Source organism: Canis aureus, chromosome 8 (genome assembly GCF_053574225.1).
Source record: "Canis aureus isolate CA01 chromosome 8, VMU_Caureus_v.1.0, whole genome shotgun sequence".
NCBI classification, from domain to species: Eukaryota; Metazoa; Chordata; class Mammalia; order Carnivora; family Canidae; genus Canis; species Canis aureus.
The window spans coordinates 73,041,366-73,046,291 of record NC_135618.1 but is presented as its reverse complement, the minus strand read 5'-3'; the positions used below and the strand labels follow the sequence as shown (position 1 = coordinate 73,046,291).

Below are 4,926 nucleotides of genomic sequence, written 5' to 3'. Positions count from 1 at the left end.
GTAATAATCACAGCTCAATTTTCTGGCGGAGACTGATTTCTGGCAGGACTTTGGGCAGGACCATATATTCAGGGTCCTCACTGTTGAATTCCTCCTTCAGATTCTGGCTCTGGCTGGAGGAGTTGATTTCAGTCATTAGCGATGTCACTTCCATCATCTCGTGTCGTCTGTCATCCTCACATGAGCTCGGGGCTGCCCTTCCAAGAGCATCCCCAGCTTCGTGGCAGGGAGAGGAGATAGGAGGAGACAGCATGGAGACACAGAACCCGTGTTTAGTTGAAATGCAAGCCTGCATGGCCTTGAGACCTACAGCCACCCAGCCAATAATAGGAACCCAGGAAAGAGGAAGAGGAGCTCAAGACAGGGCAAAGCTGGAAACAGAGGGAATCAGTTTGGATTGTAGGCTGGGGTTCCAGAGAGCTGGCAGTGTCGGGCAGGAATCCGGAGAGAGTGAGCAATCTAAGCAATAATTGTAATAAAAATATTGAATACTGACTAAATGGTCTGTTTCTGTCTTAACTACTTTCCATGAATGAAGTCATTTCATCCCTATCACAATTTGATAAGGCAGATATATCATTTCCCCACTTTACAGATGTGTAAACGGAGGGATCCAAATGAATTCAAATACCATTCAGCTCACACAGGGATCCAAGGGGCACCAATTTAGCAAGTGGGCCGACAATGGAGTTCTAAGGCTTTGACACTACAAAGAGTTGCAAAGGCGGGGGGGAGTCAGATTCTGAAGCGGAATGCCTGGCAGTGACAGGAGACAAAGACTAAAAACTCTGGAGTGAATGGAAAGAAAAGAGCCAGATAAATGACTCAGGCTCCAAGCAAGCATATTTGAATGCAGACTAGTTTCTAAAGGGCAACTGGTGAGACTCAGAGAGACTGGGCCTGGAGAAGCCTGGGTGCATGGATAGTCTAGAGCCTACGTATCATTTATGTCTCCTCCGATTCTCATAGTTATTGACTGCAAAACCATCAAGAGATGAGCACTGAGTGTTGTATATATATGTTGGAAAATTGAATTTAAATAAAATATAAAAAAATAAAATAAACCATGGAATCAAAAAGAGCCTGTTTTTAGGTCCCAAAAAGAAGGCAGGCCGGAGAAGCTGGATTCCCCTCTGGGCCCATGCTTGGAGAGAAGGAGCCTCAAGAGATAAGCATACAGCTACCAGGGCTCCCTCCCTTAATATTTGGAGCCTCCTTAGCACATCAGGGTCACCTAATAAAGACCACGACCAGCCCAGCTTGTACTCTCTGTGGAATCATTCAGATCACCTGGTGCCATTTGGAAGCATGGGAACAGATGGTGTGACATCTTTACCCTGATTCAGATCAGAGGAAGAAATGTTGACCAAGTTCCTATGGATGATGCTTGTGGTGGTTTTAAAAATAAGTCTGCAGGCTTTGATGGTCTCCTGATTTCCCTCCCCCCGAATCCAGGCTGTATATATGTGCAGCATCGAAAATGCAATTGACACTAAGAAGTTGCCAGGCTAGATTCAAAAAACCGATATAGTTTCCACCTGTCTTTCTTGCTTTCTTTCAGGATATTTATCCTTGAAACCCAGCCACCATGTTTTGAGGAAGCTTGGGCCATATGCAGAGGCCACATGTAGGTGTTCAGCCCACAGCCGTCACCAGCCACCAGTTGGTGAGTGAGCAGCCTCTTGATGATCCCAGCTCCAACCCTCCTGCTGCCCCGGGGGAATGCCAAGTGGAGCAGACACAGGCTGTCCCTGCCAAGCCTGGCATACACAGCAGATTCAAGAGCAAAACAAATGTTGTTATTGTTTTAGTCACTGAGTCTTAGGATGGTTGGTTGCAAAACAATAGATAATTGGAAAATGCTTCATTCTTATTTTGTACGCAGGTCACCCTGGAAGCCCCATCTTATAATAAAGTGGGGTGCTAGTGAGGGAAGCAGAATACGATGGCAGGAGAAACCTTGATGTTTCTCTCCAAGGATCTCATCCTGCCCTGTGATCTTTGGGATCTTATCATCTGTAACATAACTTAAGCTCCAAACGATTGTGCCACTTTAAAACCATATATGGGGCAGCCCTGGTGGCTCAGCACTTTAGCGCTGCCTTCAGTCCAGGGCCTGATCCTGGAGACCCGGGATCGAGTCCCACGGTGGGCTCCCTGCATGGAGCCTGCTTCTCCCTCTGCCTCTGTCTCTGCCTCTGTCTCTCTCTCTGTGTCTCTCGTGAATAAATAAATAAAATCTTTAAAAAAAATAAAAATAAAAAAATAATAAAGCCATATATATTCTCCCCTTCATGAATAGCATGTATGTGTGCAAATAAAAGAAATGTCTGGGCAGCCCCGGTGGCGCAGCGGTTTAGCGTCGCCTGCAGCCTGGGGTGTGATCCTGGAGACCCGGGATCGAGTCCCACGTCGGGCTCCCTGCATGGAGCCTGCTTCTCCCTCTGCCTGTGTCTCTGCCTCTCTCTCTCTGTTTCTCTCATAAATAAATAAATAAAATCTTTAAAAAAAAAAAAAAAAGAAAGAAATGTCTAAGTCACACAAATCTTTCTTCTCAAGTAGAGAAGGGGGTCACTCTTTAACTAGGTCCCAATTATAAGGTGTTATAAATGAAAAAGAAAATACACAAGCAAACTTTCTAGAAATGGAGGCTCTCTCTAGGCCATCTTCTTTTTAAGTTAGGACAGAACAGAGGGTTCTCTATTGAGAACCCTCTGTACTTGAGAACCCTCTGTACTTGAGAACCCTCTGAGGGGTTCTCAAGTACACTCTCTTGCCCAGACTTTAACTTAGCTCTTACAGGAGGCAGGGTTCATTACTAGGAAAGAAGGAAAAGAAAGAAAGGGGGGGGGGGGGCGGGGTGCAGGCAGGGTAGGCTTCTATGCCCTCTGCTTCTTAACAACTGTGATTAACCCTCTTCTGACTTTCAGGCTTTTCAGAGACGACAAGAGGAGAAGGCAGGCTGGCACCAGTCAGTGCTCAAGAGAGAGGGAAGGAGTCTTAGTAATTCAAAAGCCCTCAGCAGTCCTGGAAAGAAAGCAGTCCTTACAAACAGGAAGTAATAAAAAGGTGGAGACTTCTTGGAGCCTGAGGCCCAGTGGAAAAGAAGCAGAAAACCTTCCATAAAATAAACATGAAGGATGCATAATTCTCAATCATGCCTCTGTGTCCATGAGTGATTCTTTCATAATACTCTTCCCTTCCATCAAGACTTGAAAGCTTGCCCTTGACCCATCTGGAGTAATTGGCACATTGTTTGCAAACTTGTGTTGGCCAGACTATGGGTTCCTCCACAGTGGAGGTTGATGGCTTGTCCGCATCATGTCCCCTGCTCCTAGCACAGATCCCAGCATAAATATACACAGACAGGTGTAATAGTTAATTTTAGGCATCAACTTGCCTGGGCTTCAGGATGCCTAGACATTTGGTCAGCATTATTCTGGGTGTGTCCATGAGAGTGTTTCTAGTTGAGAATAACACTGGAATCAGGGGATTTTGAGAAAAGCAGACAGGCCTCCCCGATGTGGGTAGGCCTCATCAGTTGAGGGCTTAAAGGAGCAAAAAGAATGACACTCCACAAGAAAGAAAGAGCTCCTCCTTGCTTGACTGCCTTGAGATGGGACATTGGTTCTTCAATGTCTTCAAACAGACTGGTTCTTCAATTAGACTCAAACTGAAATATGGGCTCTTCCTGGGTCTTGACCTAGGGCAGATACTGGCTCAAGATCAGGACAGACTAAAACTACACCATCTGCTCTCTTGGGATTCCAGTTGGCTAGCCACAGATCTTGGGACTTGTCAGTCCCCATAATCATATGAGCCAATTCTATCTATCTATCTATCTATCTATCTATCTATCTATCTATCTATCCTATTGGATAATATAGATTCTGTTTCTCCTGAAAACTCTAATACAAGAATAAATTAGGATTTTCTTAAACAAACAAATAAAAAAAAAGGATGAATAAAGGAATGAATGAATGAATGAACACAAATCAAACTTCTAATCATGTATAGTGTGGTTCTAGTTTAATCTTTAAGTCTCACAGAAATGGAATTTAATTTGAAGGTTAGTTTGGGGTTTGAGTTGAATTGGGATATAGCTCACTAAGGAGCATTCACAGAGGAAGAAAAAAGAAATCAGAATAACATGAGTTACATGATTCTGTACCATTGGATTAAATGCTCAGAGCAGATTCATATTGGTTCCTGAAACTCAGAGGTTTTGAGAATGTTCTGAATGAGAACAACACTGAAATGTACTCAGGCAGACATGGTGTATACAAGAGGCCATTCACAGAAAGCATGGAATAGAGCCATGTGCCCAAATATATTTCTTTGTGTATTTCTGAGATTCAAGGAGGCAACTGAGGATTTCCCTCTTGACCAAATTTTTGGGGAGCTCCTCTAAGCTCTCTTTTCCTTAGCCCACCTTCCTTGGCCCACTGAGCCCAGTTCAGCTAGACCCCCCCAAGCCCTGGTTACTAACCAACTTCCTCCCAGTCATTCCACTGACTGCCTATTGTAAGTCCCCAGCTGCCCCTACTGTATTTGGTGTTGAGGCCCTTCTCTCTCTCTCCCTATTGCAATAGTCTTGAATAAAGTCTTCCTTTCCTATGTAACTCCAGCTAGTATAGTTTTTCTTTGATGCAACCCAGAGTATTGGGCAGAACATTGGCCAGGAAATCCTAAATGTTCAGTGTCAGCATAGGCGTCTCAACAACTCATCAGTACAAGAGGGTAGTTGGCTTGAGATACAGGTTGGCATTTTGGCAAAGAGATGAGCTGAGGCCTTGGAGATCTGCAAGTGGTGATCTGATTCCCTCCTTGCTATTGTCTGAACATCGTGTCTCCCCCGAATTCATATGTTGAAGTCCTAGTTCCCACCATGATGGCATTAGGAGGTGGGGAGCTTGGAAGGTGATT

General features: G+C 44.6%; 1 long non-coding RNA gene across 1 annotated transcript; it reads left to right on the top strand.

The window, feature by feature from the left end:
* The first annotated feature begins 755 nt into the window (after positions 1 to 755).
* On the top strand, positions 756 to 3,105 carry LOC144318194 (uncharacterized). Its single transcript, XR_013384008.1, has 3 exons — positions 756 to 878; positions 1,562 to 1,666; positions 2,931 to 3,105. It is a non-coding gene; the product is annotated as an uncharacterized LOC144318194 (long non-coding RNA).
* Positions 3,106 to 4,926: the final 1,821 nt, after the last annotated feature.